Source organism: Protopterus annectens, chromosome 12.part0, assembly GCF_019279795.1.
Source record: "Protopterus annectens isolate FY-2018-M chromosome 12.part0, PAN1.0, whole genome shotgun sequence".
Classification (NCBI taxonomy): domain Eukaryota; kingdom Metazoa; phylum Chordata; order Ceratodontiformes; family Protopteridae; genus Protopterus; species Protopterus annectens.
Window position 1 is genome coordinate 852,664,757 of NC_056746.1, and position 22,896 is coordinate 852,687,652.

Genomic DNA, 22,896 nt, shown 5'->3' on the forward strand with positions numbered 1-22,896 from the left:
ACATAGCTCTCAACCGATCGGTGGAAACCTCAACAGAATCAGGGACGACTCCTCACATAATCAGGGACAATCAGGGACATTTCTATATATTTGTAGTATTAACCTGAAACATTTGCAGAATAAGGGAATGTGAATTTATATAGGATTTCTGACGTGAAACGTCTATAACTCTGTATTAGTATCATTATTTATTAAGGGCAATTCACCACCTTTTCTTCAGCACTCACCAGTTTTCAGGGGGGATTGAGAGGGACAGAGCTAATATCAGAGTGTATAGCAGGGACAGTTGTGCGGACTGGACAGCAATACTACCTTGTGATGCCAATTAGTCCGGCTTACATGCCTACAGTGGGGTGCTGCCACCAAATGTTCTTTGGTATAATTTAGTAGGTTTGCAACAACACATCTGGTTATACCATTCTTTGCCATGTAAACTTGACTTTGCTGCAGTGGGACTCATACCAGGTGTAGCTGCTCGTTGGGCGTCGGCTCTGCCCAATGCAAAACTATGTCTTACATCCCTGGGGCGGTCCACATAGAACCACTCCAGCCAACACCTGCACAGCTAGGCCCATAATTACATACCCATAGTTCCCATATTGCACATCTTCTTTTGGCACTCTTCCTTACTCCGGGTGCAGGACAGGTCTGGCCACACCAGTACACACTACCCACTCCCCACTTCTCGGGACCCATTACGTATGTTGCCTTGCTCCATGGATCATCAGGCTTCCCCTACCATGTAGACCGGGTACATGCGTGGTCTACCGTTGGACATCGGTGTAATGGCTGGAAACCCGAAAATCATTGAATTTTTGGGTGTCCCACAAGGGACATTCATGTCTTTGTTTCAAGATTAGACTTGGTGGGTCTCTACCACTGGCAGTATCCTGCCTGTAGTCTGGGAAGCAATGGTGTGTTTATTTGTATCGTGTGTTTGTATGTTTCACCGGTCTAGCTGGGGGGGGGGGTTGATGCTACATGTTACACGTTTGTTGATTGGACCCCTCACCCCCATTGGCACGGCCTATGAACATATGTAATTCGTAAATGCTGTATCATATTCTAGCTATACATATGTGTATATTTACACACACACACACACACACACACACACACACACACATATATATATATATATATATATATATACATAGCTATATACATATATTTCTGTATATGTATGCATACATATATATATATATATATATATATATATATATATTTATATATTGCTGTATATATATTTCTAACTACCTATGGATGTATGGGTGTCTGCATATGTATATATCTATATGTGGGTATTTATATCTATTCTGTCTCTGTATGTATACATTTGTACTACAGAGAGGGAAAGGTATATCTCCATGTAGCTATGGGTAGATATACACACACACACACACACACACACACACACACACACACACACACACACACACACACACACACACATACCTCAACATATATACATCTACATCTGGTTATTCCGTTCTTTGCCATGTAAAATGGACTTTGCTGCAGGGGGACTCATAGCGGGTGTGGCTGCCCGTTGGGCGGTGCTGCTACCCAATGAACACTATTGCTTACATCCCTGGGGCTGTCCATATAGACCAACTCCAGTGAACACCTGCACACCTAGACCCATAATTAGCTACCCATAGTCCCCCCCCCCTGCACCTCCTCTACAGCACTCATCCTTACTCTGGGTGCTGGTCGGGTCTAAACATACCACTACACACTACCCACTCTCCACTTAATGGGACCCATCTCATACGTTGTCTCGACCCATGGGTCATTAGGCTTTACTACCCTTGTATTCTGGGTATGTACACACCCTGCCTTCATAGGTTGTCGTATGGGCTTCCTCCCATAATATGACAATTTTTGGGGTGTCCCACAAGGGACGCTCCTGTCTCTGTTCCAAGATTAGATTTCAAGGGTCCACTGTGCCCCCCCCCCTTGTTTGGATCCTGCCTGTGGTCTGGGAAGCAGTGGAGTGTTTACATTGTCTGTGGGTTTGTTTGTATGTTTCCTCTGTCTGGCTGGGGGTGAGGTCATGCTACTTGTTACACGTTTCTTGCTTGGGCCCCTCACCTCCATTGGCATAGCCTGTGAACATATGTCATTCTTGGGTGCTGTATCTTATCATAGGTATATATCTGTGTTTGTCTATGCACACACACACACACACACACACACACACACATATATATATATATATATATATATATATATATATATATATATATATACTTATATATATGTATATGTCTGCATACATATATATCTACATATTACTGTATATATATCTAACGACATGTGGATGTATAGGTGTCTGCATATGTACATCTGTATTTGTGGGTATTTATTTATATGTCTGTCTATGTATGTATACATTTGTACTACAGGGAGGGGAGGTATAAATCTATATAGTTATGAGTATTCATACGGACACATATACCTCTAATTCTTTAGCTACATATCTGGTAATGTTGACTGGTATTGCTGGGTACTGTGTTTTATGTGCATATCGGCCAACCTTGTGTGCCATGTATGCTTTGCGATACCTACGACTGACTCCGTTAATGTACACAGACCTATGTGTGACACCAGCCATTTGATACAGTGTGCTTAAGGCACTTTCAAGCAGTTGTGAGCGGGTTTGCGCAGAAGTTAGCACTGCTCACTTCTGGTCACAGTGTGTTACACGCAGTTAGCGTCTCCTTTGCTTGATCTGTGTCGGCGGGGCTTCACCCCACCCATACGCACTTGCACATGCTTACTATTGCTTACATTTGCTTACTTCTACTTATCTGTGCTTACGCCTGCTTATTGCTGACTTATTCATTCTGGTATTGACTGTTCACATGTACATTTCATGCAGTACTCCAGTTCACATTTGATTGTTATTTGGTAGGTTCTACAGCAATAAAATGTACATAGGTTCATAGCTTCATAGGTAGGTACTAGGCTATCTGCAAGAGGGCATTTATAAGCCTAGCCAGAGTGTGTCAGCTTTCGTCGCCCCATTGATTAATTAACTGATCCTCTGCCAAGCAGAGTCAATGAAGTGATTCCATGGGTGTATTTTCTGTTACCCATCCACTCATCAAGGTTTCTCTTGAAGAGTGTTAGTGAGGGGCTTTGCCTGATGTCATTTGGAATTTTGTTACAAAGCATGGGGAGTCTCTGTCGAAAACTAAAAATGAACAAACTAAGCTTAAAAAACAAAAAAAAAACTACTACTGGAGCAAAGGAGTACATGAAACTGACTCAAAATTTAATTTTTTTCCACAGCATGGGGAGACTCTGTGACAGGAATCTATTCCTCCAGCATGTTCTATTTATTGCTGTGGCAAGGTTTAGCTTACTAGAGCTTGTGGCTCACAGTGACTTGGATTTCTTTAGGTGGAGCAGGTCCATCAATTCTGAGTTGGACATGGCTTTGTAAGCCAGGCAGAGATCACCTCTGAGTAAGCGATATGCCACTGAGTACAGCCGGGGTTTTTTCAGTCGGGCTGCATAGGACATGTGTTTGAGGCCAGTAATCCTCTTGGTGAGGTACTTTTGTGGTATTTCCAGCTGTTGGAAGTGTCTTGTGAGTTACATCCCAAATGGGGCATTGTACTCTATGATGGGTCTAATGGGTGACAAGTAGAGGGGCACTATAACCTCTTGATTTCTAGACGTGAACCCTTTAGTAATTAGATGGGCCACATAGAAGGATTTCCTAACTACTTTGGCAATATGATTGTCAAAGGAGAGATTACTATCTACCTGGGTCCCCAGATCTCTTATTACCTCTTCTGTATTAAGGGGGCTGCCACCTATGTGGTAATTCGTGGGTGTTTTGTTTTTCCCAAATGGGATGACTATGCATTTTTTGGCATTTAGCTTGAGGCCATGACTTTGACACCAGGTGTCTGTCTCAGTAAGGCCCTTTTGGAGGATGTCCGTGTCAGACAGAGAGTCAGTTATGGCTCCCAGTTTGCAGTCATCGGCGAACTTGGTTAGCCATAGTCCTCCTGTGTTTGCCTGTACTTCTGAGAAGTATATGCCAAACAGTAGAGGTCCCAGGACCGAGCCTTGTGGCACACCACTTGTGACTGGTTTAGAGTCAGGCCTGGAGCCCGCTAGTCTTACCATGTGAGTTCTGTCTGTAAGCCAGTTGGCAAACCATCTCATGACATAGGGGTTTATGTTCAGGCTGGTGAGGTTTTCTGTAATACCCGAGTGGGGAATGGTGTCGAAAGCCTTGGGGAGGTCAAAGTAGGCTGTGTGAACCACATTTCCCTCGTCTATGGCCTTGGTGACTGTCTCGAAGAAGTCAACCAGGTTTAGTAGGCATGATCTGCCATTAACAAAGCCAAACTGGGTCAGGTCAAGTGTTTGGAGATTCCCAATGTCTTTGTTGATGAATTCCATGATGATGCACTCCATAGCCTTGATGACCAGGCTAGTCAGGTTTATGGGGCAATAGTTACCAGGGTCAGTTGTGGCCCCTCCTTTGTGGAGAGGAATAACAGTTGCTGTGCGCCATTCTATGGGTATGTAGCCTGTGAAGAGGCTGAGGTTGAAGAGCGTGTTTAGGTGGGGGGTTAGTTTGTTCTGTAGTTCGTGTATGACGCAGCCTGGTACACCATCTGGTCCCACTGATGCTGTGTTTTTGGCTTTTGAAAGGGCTGTTTTCACCTGTGCTTCTGTGATTTTTGGGACACTACACTGTATTGTTGTGGGCCCTTTTAGAGGTGAGAGAGGGGTGAAGTTTGCATTGAATCTATCTGCCAGGATGTTGGCAATATCAGTAGGTTCAGTATATTTTGTGCTATTTTGCACTACTTCAATGAATATCTGTGAGTTGCCACTTAGATTCTTAACATAGCTAAAGAAGGCTTTATGGTTATCTTTTGAATCCTTGGCTGTTTTTCTTTCGAAGTTAGCCTTGGATGATTTCATGAGAGACCTTAGTTTCTTACTGATACTGACCAGGGATGTATTTCCTTCTTGGGATTTGCTTTTTTTTTTTAACTAGTTTCCTCCTTCTATTGTATAGCCTGTCTATTGCAGGGGTCCACCAATCTGGTTTCCTTCTCTTAGAGGAGTGAGTCTTGGTTTTGGTAGGGATGGCACGATCCATGCATCCTTGTAGGTGCTCATGGAGTGCATTTGTTAAGGTTTCTGCAGGCAGGTTTCTAAAGGCAGCATTATCCTTTAGCGTGGGGGCTGTGAAACTTACCACCTCTGTCTTAAGTAAGGTGAAGTTTGCTTTAGAAAAGTTTTTTTACTGTGGTTTCCTTAGTTGGGGGTGATGGTGGGGTGTGGACATCCAGAGTGATTAGTTTATGGTCTGATCTAACCAGTGACTGGTTGACCTTCGGTGTGGAACACCTGTCGCCCATGTTGGTGATGACCAGGTCCAAAATGTTTTCACCTATGGTAGGGGACTTTCCCAGCTGATCCAGGGCATTTCAGTTGATGAATTCCAGGAAGCGCTGGGCCTGGGAATTTGTACTCGAGTAGTTTTCCCAATGAATGGTAGGATAATTGAAATCGCCCAATATCAGGATGTTCGGTAGGACCTTCATGTTTTCCAGTGTCTCCAGAAAGGTGGAGTGGTGGTCCTGGGTCATAGAGGATGATCTGTAGCAGCCCACAATTTGCATTGCAGATTTTTCCGATGTTAGTTGCACATGGATGATCTCAGAGGTATCATGCTGCGCCACTCACCTGGAGGTGTAGGTATCCTTGATGAATATGGATATACCCCCTCCTTTTGTGTTTCAGTCCATGTTCTGGGGCCAAAACGTGTGGTATGAGTTGTAGCCCAGTAGTGCTGGGGTGCTCTCTGGAGCCTTGAACAAGGTTTCAGTTACTGCACAGATGTTGATGTTCTCCATACTGAGGAGTGCTTCGAGCGCTTGCATTTTGAGATTTAAACTCCTGGAATTGAGTAGCATAACCCTCAGTTTTTTGTTAATTGTGCTGTTTACAGAGGTGGGTTTGACCTTTGAGCCTTGCCTAAAAAAGGCACTATGGGGGTAGCAAGAGCCTTGGCCAGTATTTGAAAGCCTATGGGTGACAGGTGCAAGCTGTCTCTTGTGAAGCAACACGGCTTGTCGAGCATGTCATCCCAGGCTGACAGACACTGGATCCCCTTTAAATGACACCAGAAGCTTAGCCAATTGTTGACATTGATATTTTTCTTTATACTGAGGTATCATTCTTGGTGAGGGCAGGATGCAACTCAGGGTCAGGGTCATACCAGCCTGTGCTGCATGATCAGAAAGCTCTTCCATGTCTCTTTTCATGTAGTCCAGGGAGGTACATCTCAGGTCATTCACACCAACATGAACAATGACAGAGTCATATTTGTACTTGTTCTGGAGTGACCTGAGTGCTTGTGTTATATGGTGGATTCTGGCTCCCAACAGGCAGCTAACAGTAACCTTCTGCTTGTCCAGCCTAGTAAGTGGGACGTCAGTGTGCCTGACTATAGAGTCACCTATTACTAGTGTGTTAGGTATGTTATTTCGCCTTAAGGGCTGTGATTGTGCGGCACACTGATTTTGTGATTTATGTGTTGTATGGTTTGTGAAGGAAAGTGCAGGTTGTTTGGGTGCCTGCTTTGGAGGTCTCTGATGCTTTTGCAGGTTTTTATTTAGAGCCTTTGAGTATGATTTTGTGTATTTATGTATATTTTTTGCCAGTGCTGTTTTAGTAGGTCTGTGTGCAGCTGGAGGTGTGGTGCAAGTGTTAACCTTCTCCTCTTGACTGTCTGTTCCAGTCTTGGGTGGAGACAGCTTAGCTTCCAGTCTGGCTGTATAATTGCATCTCTCGCATATGTTAGTGTTTTGCAGATTACACTTGGAAAATTGTATGTGCTGCAGTGGGACTCGAGCTGACAATACCTCCTCCTCCTCCTCCTCCTTAGGCGGATGCTCTGACCACTACGCTAATTCTGTGCTGCTTCATTTGATATACCTTCCTTGTTATCCTCTTCAGTCTTTCATGCTGCTTTACCCGTAGTTACGTGATGGGCAGACCCGCGCACCCACGGTTAACTGTACTCGGAGTTTTAAAAACATTACTACAAGGGTTTCTTTGTGTTTTTTTCAGTGTACTGTTGCTGTTGAACACATGGGGACTGTTGGTGGGGATCTGTGGACACTTATGTGCGGTCTCGCTCTTTTATGTAGACATTCTTCTGTTCTACTTTGCAGGGGCATGTTTATTCTGAGAGCTCTGCTCTCAGCCACACCCCCTGCACTCGTCCACGCTCAGTGTAGCATTAGGTATTCAGGCAGCGCGCCTTTCTTAATATGCATGCCATGCTGCCATCCTCCTCTTAGACTGGTGCTTATGTGCAGGACTAGAGTAGTCCTGCATGGAGGATTAGTGAATCCGGGGGTTAGAGTTTTTCTCTGTCCATCCTTATCCTAATTCTTCCCATATGCACCTTTCAGCTGCTTAAAGGCAAACCAGCTTTTTCAGCCCACATTCCCCTTTCAGCGCATAAGCGCTCTCCATTCTGGCTATTTTCATGAGCTATGGCCACACCTTTTACTTGTACTTACATTGATATTGTGCATTATCCCTTATCATTATACATCTCCGATGTGTGTATTTGTTGTTTATGTCCATTTTATATATAAATTTGGCCACTCAAACCTGCATTCAAACATAATATATATTTCTACTACATACATTTAACATTTTTAAAATAGTTTATTATTATATTTTCTTACCCAGTAATTTAATTGTATTAATATTTTTATAACTCATTTCATTATTCTTATTTTGAGACTTCCACACTGAATTGCATGAAAATGCTGTCAGTGATATCAGAAGGGACTAAAGAAGAATGATTTGGGAGAAAAGATTTTGTACAAATGTACATATGTACGTATGAACAGTAAGCATATCAAAATCACATTTAAAAGTATCGGTTATAGGATGTTATCAGATCATTGAAGGGTAGTTGGTGCATGCTGTGCATGGTCCTGTTTAATGATAGCTTTTGGATATTTCCATGCAGCACCTTCTCATTACGTGGAGCTATTGGTTAATGCTCTGAATTTTGAGAACTTGCGTGGATGTGTGCAAATGGAATTCCAAAACCTTGAATGATAATGAACCTCATTAATTATGCGGTACATAGATAACACTTCCAGCAAGATGTGTAAGGTTATCTTTATTCATTCACAGCAGCAACATGTGTCAGGTGAATATCTCCATTTATACTTTTACCGTGACCAATAGCTGTTACTGTTTCTACTGACTATCATGATAGTGGTGGTTACTGACATGTTGATGTATCCCTGCTATTGTTGCATACAGATACATCACCATGAGACTTGGACCATGCAGATACATCTACAGAAAGACCAAGTATGGTTTTCCCACTATGTTTATAGGCTCCAGCACTGTATATCACACTTGTGATGTATGTATTTATGTCACTGTTTTCCATACCCAGGTACATCTGAACAACATGTGCACATGAGTGCCTCGACATCCTGTTAGTGTATAGGTCATCATGCACATCTGCCTGCATTCATGACTGTGTTGCATACCCACGTGTTCTGCTTTGTTTGTTTGTTTTCCTACTAAAGGATCTGCATTACAAGAGATGAGAAACCCATCACACAGGGAGGATGCATGATTCCTCTGTTTCATACAAGTCAGCATTACAAGAGATGAGAAACCCATCACACAGGGAGGATGCATGATTCCTCTGTTTCATACAAGTCCGTTTTCTAACTTCTGTTGGTGCCCTCCATTAATACTGCATCCTTCTATACCTGCATAGGACAACTGCCATCTGCACATAATCCTTGACAAACTGGTATGTGTGTATATTACCTACTGTGTGTTATACCTCTAGTATGGAATGGTATGTGATAGCGAGTATGTGCTTACTAGTAGTGTCTGGTTGCCTTTGTTTCTCTATCACAGTTGCATTTCAGCCCTCCCCCTCCAGTGGTGGATTTCTACAAGAACATGTCAGACATGTCTTATTTTGTTCTTACTCACATATATCATATATGTTGCAAATTTAATGTAATTGTCTTCTCCCTGTTATATAAGTTCCATGAGCCATCCCTGCACACAGCCTCCTTGATATCTGTGCTGCAACATGCATGCACATCTGCTTATGGCTACTCTACTGTCAGCCCAGCAGTTATGACCAGACAGTCAACCTGCAGTCACGTTCCTTCCCACAATTTGTCTCCACATCAAGCTCTTCAGTTGGGCAATATGGGTGAGTGTTTCCAGATGTGACAGGGGCAGTCAGGACTGTGATGTGAGCCACCAGGATGGATACCATAGACTACATTAGAGTAACATTGACAGGTGAACCAATGTGTGTCATGTAGTGTCATTCTGACTCTGTGTCAGTGATGATTGCTGTGCAAACCATGGACAATTTCATGTCTATGTGGTTGTTGTGAGGTGTGATGCCATGGCATTCTGTTATATTTACTGATCTAGGTAACTATATTCTCTTGTTGATAATTATTCCTTCTTTTACAGTGACATATGTTAATGGTGATATTGATGACAGTAATGCAATATATGATGACTTGCTTTCATGTTTACGTGATTTCATACCGAATCGACAGAATGGGTTTACATTATGATTTCCATTGTCTGCCATAAACACATACATCACTATGACTTATGCATACCTGTGTCACTTGTGGCCTGATTTGATGGTTCTTCTCATTATTGTTTTGTATATGTTCATACTGTTATATGTTATGATAATGTTATGTATGATGCTGAATGTGTACATCCTTTGGGTTGATTTCCATTCAATGCAATCTGTGTTGCTGTTCTGGGGTAACACATAAACATCACTGGTTACTCCCTGTACATCTGTACATGTGGCTTCTCATGACTCAAAGGTATGTGTCAGATGCTGCTGTGTTGCCTGAGCTAGACTTGTGGTTAAATCCTCTACCACCCCCCATGTCATCCTGATCCTCCTCTGACAGCTGTAACATGTCTTCTTCAGACATCAGGGGTTCTTGTGGTAGGTCACCTGCATCTGCAAACCACCATGCATGGTTAACATGCTGTGAGGCATGGCACACATAGTAATCATCTTTGCCACCTTTTCAGGTGTGTATTGTAGTGCAACCTGGATGTGTCCAGTCATCTGAATCAGGCTTTCAGCATGCAAAAAACACATGCTCAGTGGTGTTTCTTGTTGCAGCATGTGCTCTATTGCATGCCTCCTCAGCAAGGCTGGATGGTGGTCTGTATGGTGTCATTAGCTACAGCTTGAGAGGGTAACCACAGCCATCTGTTCATGGGGGAGATGAAGCATACGCATATGTTGTCATCATGCATACTGTTAACATGCGGGTATTCTGCTTACATCCTAGCTGTGTTGCTGTACTTACCCATAAGTATTCCTTCAGATATTTTGCCAAGTTGTAAAGCAGCCCTCGGACTACTTTCCCTCCATAAAGAAACATCATAGTCATTACCAGGGTGTGTTGCCATGATATTCATTCTCCTGCCATCTGCTGAAAATGCCACCTGACAGTTCATTGATGGGCATCCTTTTCTATTTATGCACCCTTCTGCTTCAGGTTACATGGGGATCTTTATAGGAACATGGATGCTGACTTATCTAAGTTATCAATGTTGTAGAACTGGTGCATGACATTTTCCACTTTGTGACTATAGATGGGACGTAGATATATTCATCTACCTTGTTGCACATTGCTGCCAGAAATTCTGAGAGGATGTAGCTGTCTGGGACAATCCTACAGCAGCTTCCATATGCCATTGGAATGTTCTGGATGCCAATATACCTAAGCTCAGACAGACTTTGGTTTTGTCAGGTATAGGGTTGCCACACATTGTATACACAGACATGTGTGGGATGTACATGGTACATAAGCCTTCACCAGCTGTCTGTCTAAGCTGTACCTGTCAATTATTTTCTGCTGTGCCAGTTAGCTTAGTTGTAGTCTGGCTCTCTGTTTAACTGACTGCCTTCTGGGATGCATTGCCATATATTCCTGTATGGCTTGCAGTACCGCAGACTGTTGTATTTCATTTACTGGTGGTTGCATTCTGTTTTTATTTTTCAGTAATATTACAGATTCTGCAGATATCCATCAAGGATAGCTTCCTTTCCAAGAGTCACAATAAGGCATTCAACGAGGGCTTGGAAAATGTAGATTGCAAAGTATGTTGTCACATTTAAGTTGCTTTCATGCATGTTGTGTTTTGGAATCTGTTGCATGTGTACTGAGTCTGTAATTATCCTACACTGAAAAGATAATTACTGAGACGGATTCCAGCTTGTCTTCCATAATCACTTTCACAGATGGTACAGTAAAATCTTCCTTTGGGATGCTGTACTGTCTGCAATTTTGTTTTTGAATCTGGCAATATATGTCTGTAAAGAGTATCTTGTTGTATCTTAAATCATTATTGTTATTTCATAGGATCATGGGAGGTTACTAGGCTATTGGCCCTGAGGCCCTTACAAGCCTAGCCAAGAATTCAGTCCATGTTCCAACAAGTCAGCACCCTATGCCACTGTTCAGCAGGGACACAGGTGGAATCCAAGGGGTGTATTTTCTGTTCCACATCCAATTATCCACATTGCGCTTAAAAAGGGTAAATGAAGTAATCTTCTTGATGTGGATTCCACAGAAGGGGGAGTCTCTGGAACACAAATCTGTCCCACCAATGAGTCCTATTGATGTCACAGACCAGGTTGAGGTTACCCATGTGGGTTACTCAAGTGGAGCTTGACTTATGGATATGCAGCAGTCCCATCAAGGTGGTCACTGAGATTACTTTGTATGCCATACAGAGGTCACCTCTGAGAAGTCTGTAGGAGACTGAGTAGAGGGACAGGGCCTTTAGCCTATCTGTGTAGGGTAGATGCTTGAGGCCCTGGATTCTCGTAGTAAGGAACCTATGTGGTCTGTCCAGCTGCTGCATGGGCTTTGTGAGGTACATGCCGAAAGGGGCATTGTACTCAATAATGGGTCTTATAAGGGAAGAATACAGGGATGCTATGACCATTTTGCTCCTAGATGAGATACCCTTACTAATGAGGTGGGCCATGTCGAAAGCTTTCCGTACAATGGAGGTGGTCAAAATTCAGTTTGCTATCAACCTGGGTGTTCAAGTCCCTCACAACTGATTGCATGCTTAGGACCTTATTATCAATGTGATAATTTGTGGGACATCACTCTCCCCAAAAGGGATGATGATGCATTTTTTTGCATTCAGTTTGAGGCCATGCTTCTGGCACCAGTCATTTGTTTGGGTGAGATCCTCTTAGAGGATGTCCATAACACTAGGGGAATTGATGACAGCACCCAGCTTGCAGTCATCTGCAAACTTGGTCAGCCATATCCCATGGGTTTTGGCCTGCACCTCAGAAAGGTATATCCCAAACAGCACAGGCCCCAAGACCGATCCCTGGGGTACACTGTTTGTTACATGTCTACTGCTTGAGGTGGCTTCCCCTATTTTGACTAGGAGGGTTCTATCAGTGAGCTAGTTTGCTACCCATCTGGTAACATATGGATTAATGCCTAGTTATAAACCTATTTGGGTTTATAACACATTTATAATAATCCATAAAAAAAGAAAAAAGCAAATTTAGACATGCAGATTATTATTTAAAACATTTGTCTAAAACTAAATCATCTATATTCAGAAAACTAATATTTATGGCCTATTCAGTCCTAAATAAAACCTTTAAATACTTTTAATACTAAAATCTGCTGGAGACATCCTCTTATCCTTCTGTATTTTATTATATTATTAACAAATATAAGGAGAGATGTGGAGATGAAATGAGTGGAACAGGAACTTTATGTCATGGCAACATGGAGAAAACTCTGTTAGTCAGCAGGCATCTGCATGATATTATGTAAACAGTGCAAGTTTGATAATTGTCAATTACAATGCCAATGGCAGTTGTTTTTATAATGAAATAAATTTACTGCTGTACACAAAATCTAGCATGTACAAATGCAATTATGCTTTTATGAGAACTACTTATAGGAGAAATATGTTTAAAAACAGATATCAAATATGGAGCTTGTGTTTTAACAATGGAGGATGGTACACCTTCCACATCTTCATCAGCTGTCAGTCTTGCTGTTGTGGGAAATGCTACTGATGTGTGAAGTCCAAAAAGGCAGGAATATGCTTTGCATTGATCAATAACTCTACTACATAGAAAGAGAAACATCCAACAACAAACAATACTGGTGCTGCAAAAATAAGTCTATATCACATTGCAGATGTTGAGCAATTACAGTGGTAATCTCAGATGGTTTGTTTGTCTGCTCGACTTTTCCCGGTTAGGGGTCACCACAGCAGAACTCTGGTCTGCTAATGATTGGTAGTAGATTTTTATGGTGTCGAGTTGCCAGCCCGACACCCAACCTTCAACGAAGGCACGCCCACTTATGCATGTCTTTCAAACACCACTCAACCGCAGGGAGGACATGCAGACTCCATGAAGAAGACACTCCAGCTAAGTATTGAACAGGAGGACCTCTTGCTGTGAGGCAACAACACTACCGTTGCACCACCATTGCCTACTCTATCACACATATTACATGCTTGAATGTAGTCTGGCTAAATATGCTTCACACATAAAAACTTCCTCTGTGAAGTGTTAATAGATTCCTTGGCAGACATTGGTAGTGATGTTACAGGGCAGCTACCATTTATTTTATTTTATTTATTTTATTTTTAAATAAATAAATAAAATAAAATAAAATAATCTAGAACTAGCATAGCTGGCATGTGAAATGTTTCAGAATCAGCCAATTACACAGGCAGCAGACCAGCCCAGCCCAGAACATTGCTATAAACTATGAAAACACCTTTCCCTCTGTTTTTTTTCCCTTACTCTACACCACATTGGTAGTGATGTTACAGGGCAGCTACCATGCTAAGGGGACTACCAAAACATCTTAACTATGCATACAAAAACATATTAAAGCTATAAAACATCCTACCAATAATAAACTAGAAAAAGACACACACCCCAGATTCTGAAAGCCCTGCACGGCATGCAGGATTAGTGAAGGAGCACCAGCAGGCAATATGCCTGCTGTGCGATCCAGGAATAACCTGTAGGGGCGTGCACAAGTGCTCCTGCACTAGTCCTGCATGGACTCAGCCTCTGTATATAAATTACCCCATTTTCAGGAGAAATCCAAGCAAATGAGGTGAATTTGTGATCCAGGAAGCTGGAAACCGTCCGTGCAGGACTAGTGTAATCTGCAGAAATGTACTCCGCCAGTAACGGAGTACATTTCTGCAAATTACAAAACGGAGCCATGACAGCTCCAAATAAAGGGTGGATATCATGTATAAAGCATGCCAATGGCCAACTGTAAGGCCATTGGCATGGAAAACACTTGCAAAAAAAAAAATCAACTTTTATTTTTTCTAGCCGATCTTGGCTGTTTAAGCGTATGGCAGTGGAGCTAAATGGGATCGGGGGTAAAATAAGAAAAAAAAACTAAAATAAGCTTTCTAACCAAAATCGCTATTTTGAACATTATACTCAATGGCAGGCAAAAGACAACATGGCCAGTGAATAGTGGTTGCTAAGGGGGGAAGCTCAGTGTGGGACATATAACTATGCATTAGCAGGCAATCCTATGCAAATGAGGGGAATGATAGTGAATCCCAGATTTCCCCTGCATGCTAGTCAGCACCCAACAGTGTAAGAGCAGGAATAGCTTGTTGCAAGCCTAGGAGTTAGCTGACATCATGGGCGGGGGGGGGGGTGTCAAACATACTGTAAGCAGACTGGAGCCCTGTGGCTCGGGTTTTCCCCTAGTTTAGCACAGCTAAGAAAGGGGCTGTGTCTGACGCTGCATAGCACCCTTTACATTGCCTCAGCGGGTGTGCACACCGCACACCGGGTTTTAAAGGCAAAAAAAAAGTAAACCAGGAAATAGCAGCTCTGTGCACATTTGAGTACTGTGTTTGTGCGGTAACAGGAAGGCAATGGGAAGGGAAAACAGCAGTGGGAAGGTAATCTAGAACTAGCATAGCTGGCATGTGAAATGTTTCAGAATCAGCCAATTACACAGGCAGCAGACCAGCCCAGCCCAGATCATTGCTATAAACTATGAAAACACCTTTCCCTCTGTTTTTTTTTCCTTACTCTACACCACCCGTGTATACAAGCTGGGAAGTTTTAACAAAAAAAAAAACAGCAAAATGATAGGGGCTGCAATAGCTATCATACAACATGTGGAAGAAGCTGAGGGTGGTGAGGGTTTGAATGCTGTCAACCAACCCACAGTGAGGAGACGTTGAAGAGTGTATAGATCCAGGGTAACCTACCAGGGGCTACATGAGCTGGAGATAGTGGAGTGCTATAGGGTGGACAGGGACCTCTAACAGCAAATTGTTGAGCTGTGCCAGCAACTCCTGACACACAGAACTAACACATCCCAGTGGATACCAAGGTATGTGTAGGCCTAAGAATACTAGCTACAGGTACCTTCCAAAGGCCAACTGGGGATATGATGTGGATCTTACAGGCATCAGCATCCAGGGTACCACACCAGTTCCTGGATGCCATGTCAGCACATGTTGGTGAGCATGTATATTTCCCCAACACCCGTGAGGCATTGGCCAGCAATATGCAACTGCTACACCAAATAGCAGAACACCCTGAGTTAGTAGGTGCTATAGGCTGCATGCACATATGCATCAAAGCACCACCCTAGTGAGCGGGGTAGGGTCTACATCAACTGCAAGGGCTTCCCCTCCATCAATTGCCAGGTCGGGTGCAATTCCCAGGACATAATAATGAATGCTGGCTTCCCTGGAAGCTATCACGATTCCCACATGTGGCATCTGATGCAGCTTTATAAGAGATTTGCCAATGGGGACATCCCTTACGGTCACCTAGTGGGGGATCCTGGTTACACACTGGAGCCGTGGCTGATGACATGCATCAGAAATGCACATACACCCGAACAAGAACTCCATAATGAGGCACATGCACAGACCAGAATTGCATGTGTTTGGGATGCTCAAGTCACGGTTCCAGTGCCTGGACACATCCAGTGGAGCCTTGCAGTATTCACCAGCTACATGTACCAAATTGTCATCATATGTGCCATGTTACACAATATAATCCTGTGGAAACAGCTGCAGCAGAAACAGCATGGGACAGGGCCACACAGCCCCCCACCATTGCCAAGGCCTGAACAGGCACAGAGTGACTCAGAGGAGGAACAACCTGAGCCTGCCCCAGTAGGCAGAAGGAGGTGTGCCCAGTATGCCCTGGCCTTGGCAAAGAGGCAATACATAGCACATACACTGACACAGGAAAAACCCAGGGAATGACACCTCTCTCTACCTCGCACATACAGTAAAAGGGATGCCAGACATGACACTAAATGCTCAACCATGTGTAGGGAGTGTACTATGTGCATCTGACATAGATAGATAGCCCTGCAGCACCACCCTCAATACTGGGACACCCACAAGGTAAGTCACTCAACTTACCAATTGCCAAATGGAGTAGAATGAGTTGTTACCTGTATCTATGGTATGGATGTGAGCATGCAAGGGAATCAGGTGGCTGAATGGTATGCCAGTAGATAGTAGACACCTATAGTGACACCATGAGATCTTCAACAAATACTGGTGTCACCATAGTAGCCAGTACTACACAGGGCAACAAAACCCATGGCAGGAAATTTGCTGGGCCACATGTGTGTCTATATGACTCACACATGCCAGTCAGGGAGGTTCACATACCCAACAACAGTCTCAGCCAGCAGGACAGGTGTAGACAAACACAATTAAAGGCAGTGTTATGGCTTCTGAATGATGCCTATGGGTAACCCCCTCCAGGCCTACACAGACTACAGCAGGCCAGGCAGTGGGATATTAGTTCTGAAGGGTAGGAAGTCAGAAACTAATATGTAGCTCAATCAAAGCTAAGACCTGTAGTACACTAATATGCCTTTAGTCAGCATGATAGGTTAGAATACAGAATGAAATGGAGTACCTGACATACCAGTACAGTCATAGCAAATGTGTACAAGTATCAGGTGTGCCCCAATCCTATGTAGAAATGTAGAAACAGGTGTGACCCCCCCAATCCTGTGTAGAAATGTAGAAACAGTCAGGTGTGCCCCCCAATCCTGTGTAGAAATGTAGTAACAGTCAGGTGTGCCCCCCAATCCTGTGTAGAAATGCAGAAACAGATAGGTGTGCCCCCCACACTCCTATGTAGAAATGTAGTAACAATCAGGTGTACCCCCCCACACTCCTATGTAGACATGTAGAAACAGTCAGGTGTGCCCCTTCCCACAATCCAGCATAGAAATGTAGTAACAGTCAGGTGTGCCCCCTCCAGACCACTGTGTAGAAATGTATAAATCTTGCATAGAAATGTAGTAACAGTTAGGTGTGCCCCCCTCCCCCAATCCTGTGTAGGAATGTAGAAACAGTCAGGTGTGCTCCTCCCAATCCTACTTAGAAATGTAGTAACAGTCAAGTGTGCCCCCCAAACTTATTTAGAAATGTAGTAACGGTCTGGTGTACCCCCCAATCTGATGTACACATATCGTAACAGTCAGGTGTGCCCCCCAACACCCTATGTAGAAACTTAGTAATGTGTATGTGTAGGTATAGTACCAGTGGAGCACAGATGCACAGAGGTGGCCAAAGTAGCAGGATAGGTTGTAACATTTGCACAATACGCAGGTATGTGTGTGTTAGGTTGGTGTGTGTTTCATATTGTGTGAGAGTGGTCAGTATGTATGCATGATGAGGTAACACCTGGTGGCCATTGCCCACTACTGCTGATGATAGGAACAAGTCCTCACAACTGCAGTGCCAAAGACAATTCCCACCAGTATAACACATGCTAGCAGTAAGCCATTGTAAATGTATGGTGGGAATATGTGTCACCATCTGAAAGACTGACATGGCATGGCTGTTGGGCTAGATATACAAGCAGTACACAGGGGAAAGTACCTCAGACATAAAGTATATATTCTGTCACTGTGAAATGGAGACACCCTTGGAACTGTACATACAGGTATGCATCACATTATCTGGTCCTGTAGTAGGGGATACTGGTGTTGTCTGCCCGAACACTTGCAGATCACATGACAGACTGATGTATTGGGAAACAACTGATGTACCTGCACATGCCAGCATAACTGTAATTCCCCAAGCATATCCGTGTGTCAGATGCAAGTAGTGTCTATAGCACATATGCACCCAGCTCACGCAACCACTACCCACAGGTACCTCTCTGATCATATCCCTGCTGTGGGAAATGGGTACAATATGACCCCATCTGTATATGGCAATAATGAAAGAATGCAGCATGCAGTGCAGGTGTCCCATACAAGTGTGTCCCTAGCTGTAGGTAGCACCCTGACAGCATCCACACCACCTGATCAAGACTGATAGAAGGTACTGGCATGAACAACTAGCACATCTACCTTGTCACCCCAGGGGAGTATACTGTATGGTGGTCTGAGACTGTACGACTGACAGAATGCAATGGCCTGCCACATCTGGCATGTATCAGCACCTAATGGCCCACAGGCCTCTGCCAAAGGCCTGTGTCTCACCCATACTGCCAATGCAAGTTATGTCATAGACACCCAAATAACAACATAACACACTCCACATAAGCCATATGCAAGGCCATGTGGACAAACCACAGTAACATGTCCATGTCCCACTGCATGAACTGTGGACCAACACCAACACACAGCTGTGATGGGGTGATAACCTTAGGGAAAGTATTAGAGAATGTATGCATAATGTATGGAAGAGGATAGAATAATGGGGGGGGGGGGGAGCATAGCCAGCGTGGAATGTGCAAGGTCCAACACAAAGCTGTGTGCACACACTATCTCTGGCTGCAAACACATACATGGGTGCCTAAATACCTGCCTGTACACCACAATAGGGGTAAAGTAATGACTCATGGCCCCTGCCTCTGGATAACCTGTGCAAATCTGTACAGCTGTGAGGTATTGCCACAGCAAGATAGGGCCATACTGTCATGTCGATGGATGGGCAAGTGTGGGATCCTCTGCCAGCACTGTACCGAGGTGCTGAACTGGATACACAGACCCAGCAGCAAGTGTCTGCAGCTCCCCCTCCAGAATGCAATAACTTAACATGAATATGTAGGCATCTGCCCACAATACCCAACACAGCTGCAGTCACCCTTGTCCTCCAATACATCACTTTGAGCAGTAATGTCCACCTGACAGTACATGAGGACAGAAAACATCACTGTGTATAACAGTACATATGTCTGAATATCTCTGCTAGCAGCAGTACCATGTAGCTGAAGCAGCACAGACACAATCACCTACAGTACACACTATCCCCTGCACAATTTGTCCCCATATTGCCAAATGATTGATGGATACCCTGCAGAAACAGTTTGCTACCAGTATGTGTACAACACAAAGGTCTGCACTGGAGTACAAACTACCTGTAATCGATCCACACATTCAGTACAGAAGGGCATACTAGGCATGCTCACACACTTAGAGAAATGAAGGCAATATCAGACAACAACATACTGAAAGGTCATACTGGGCATGCTCACACACTTAAACAAATGAAGCCCATGTCTGCAAAAACAGTGGACCATACATATCTGGCAGTTGCAAATGTTAGTGCATACACTCCTCAGTATGCACCAGTTATGCTTTGCACACACAGTGGATAGGAATACAGACATATATTCAAGGACAACACACTATAATAAGCTAAAAATAATATACATAGATGTGTGGAAGAGAGTGACTGTGACAAGGAGCCATCCATTATGAGGCCTGTCCCACCAAGCACACAGCCAAATAGCTACAACCACATGAGGTGTAAATGTCATTGTAGACATTAGCCACCAGTATCCATCAGCATTACAGACTATGTGGTGCAAGTGCTAGCTGTGCAACATGACTGTACAAGGAAGTAGTAATCTAGCAGCTGTATAGATGTACCAGTGGAATATAACCCTCCGTGTGCCTGCATGTGGTGTGTCAACCTCTAGATAAATGGATTATGGCCCATGCATACACACTGCTCTCCCCATAGCCCTACTATGACAAGCCTGCTGAGGTCATCCACTTTGAAATACACCTTTGGGAAAAGTGCAGCCCAGAAATCTCTGTGGTGAGTCCTATAACTGTGTAGTGCTGTAGTGTGATAAACTAGTTAAGTAGGAGTTCTAATCCCAAACAAGGCAGCTGTGTGTCTCTGTCTGTCTAGAGAACCATGTTTTTTAGGCTAGTCACACTACAATTCAAATGCCCTACTTTGGCAAGGTTGCTGATGTCATTCACTGTGAAATACACCTTTGGGAAAGGTGTAGCCCAATAATCTCCGTGGCACGTCCTATAACTGCGTATTGCTGTAGTGTGATAAATGAATTAGGTAGGAGTTCTAATCCCAGACATGGCAACTGTGTGTGTGTGTCTCTGTCTGTGTACAGTGCAATGCTTTTCAGGCTAGTCACACTCATTACAATTCAAATGCCTTACTCTGGCAAGGCTGCTGATGTCATTCACTGTGAAATACACCTTTCAGAAAACTGTAACTCAGTAATTTCTGTGGTGTGTCTTATAACTGCATACTGCTCTAGTGTGATAAGCTAGGTAGGTAGGAGCTCTAATCCCAGAGATGGCAACTGTGTGTGTGCATGTTGCTATCTGTGTAGAGAGCAATTCCTTTTTAGGTTAGTCACACTCACTGCAATTCAAATGCCCTACTTTGTCAAGGCTGCTGATGTCATTCCCTGTGAAATACACCTTTCAAAAAGCTGTAGCCCAGTAATCTCCATGGTGCTTCCTGTAACTGCATACTGCTGTAGTGTGATAAATTAGTTAGGTACGAGTTCTAATCCCAAACATGGCAACTGTGTGTGTGTCTCTGTCTGTTTAGGAGCAATGCTTGTTAGGCTAGCCACACTCCCTACAGTTCAAATGCCCTAGTTTGGAAAGGCCACTGATGTCATTCACTGTGAAATACACCTTTGGGAAAAGTGGAGCCCAGTAATCTCTGTGGTGCATCCCATAACTGTGTACTGTTGTAGTGTGATAAACAACTTAGGAAGGAGTTCTAATCCCAAACATGGCAACTGTGTGTGTGTGTTTCTGACTGTGTAAGGAGCAATGCTTTTTCGGCTAGTCACATTCACTACAATTCAAATGCCCTACTTTGGCAATCCTGCTGAAGTCATTCACTGTGAAATACACCTTTGGGGAAGGAGTACTCCAGTCATCTCCGTGGTGTGTCCTATAACAGCAAAATACTGTAGTGTGATATAGAACTCTGGTAGGGGTTCTATTCCCACACATGGCAGCTGTGGATGTTGGTGTGTGTGTTTCTATGTCTGTGTAGGGAACAATGCATTTTAGGCTAGTCACACTCACTACAATTTAAATGCCCTACTTTGGCAATCCTGCTGTTATTCACTGTGAAATACACCTTTGGGAAAGGAGGACTTTAGCAGACTCTGTGGTGCGTTCTATAAAAGTGTAATGCTGTAGTGTGATATAGAACTCTGGGAGGGCTTCTATTCTCACACATGGCAGTTGTGGATGCTTTTGTGTGTCCTTCTATGTCTGTGTAAGGAGCAATCCTTTTTAGGCTAGTCACATACACTACACTTCAAATGCCCTACTTTGCCAATCCTGCTGATTTAATTCACTGTGAAATACAACTTTGGGGAAGGAGTACTCCAAGAATCTCTGTGTCATGTCCTATAACAGCAAGATGCTGTTGTGTGATATTGAACTCTGGTAGGGGTTCTATTCCCACATATGGTAGGTATGGATGTTTGTGTGTGTGTTTCTATGTCTGTGTAGGGAGCAATGCTTTTTAGGCTAGTCACACTCACTACAATTCAAATGCCCTACTTTGGCAATCCTGCTGATGTCATTCACTGTGAAATACAACTTTGGGGAAAGAGTACTCTAGTAGTCTCTGTGGTGCGTCCTATAACAGTGTAATGCTGTAGTGTGATATAGAACTCTGGTAGTGGTTCTAGTCCCACACATGGCAGTTGTGGATGCTTTTGTGTGTGTTTCTATGTCTGCATAGGGAGCAATCCTTTTTAGGCTAGTCACACGCACTACAATTCAAATGCCCTACTTTGGCAATCCTGTTGATCTCATTCACTGTGAAATACAACTTTGGGGAAGGATTACTCCAGTAATCTCCATGACATGTACTATAACTGCATAGTGCTGTAATGTAATAGACTAGTTAGGTAGGAGTTCTAATACCAGAGATGGCATGTGTGTGTGTGTGTGTGTGTGTGTGTGTGTGTGTGTGTGTGTGTGTGTGTGTGTGCATGTGAGTGTGTGTGTGTCCGTGTTTGTCATTTGTATCCTGTGTGGAGGTGTCTGTGTGTGTTTAACAATTGGACTCATTGTCTAGTGGGTTTTTGCAAATTTCTTATATGGTGGCCCTAGTATATGTCACAACGTCCACCATACAGGAATAACAGATGTGAAATAGCCGAGAGGCTGGGGTGCAAATCCATACCCCTACATGTGACATCAAGGGCAGGCGAACAAAGTTAGCAACCCTTGTATTACCCAGAAAACACTCTCAACCCATGTCTCATACACACACACACACACACACACACACACACACACACACACACACACACACACACACACACACAGACACAGACACATACACACACATCGACACACACACACACACACACACACACACACACACACACACTTGCCTAGGCAACAACCGCTCTGTTGGTAGTACCCTGAATATTGCTCACTGATAGTAATCATGGTGTGATTGCAGTGGGCTACAGAGGACATGGCACCCTGTCCATCAGTCCAA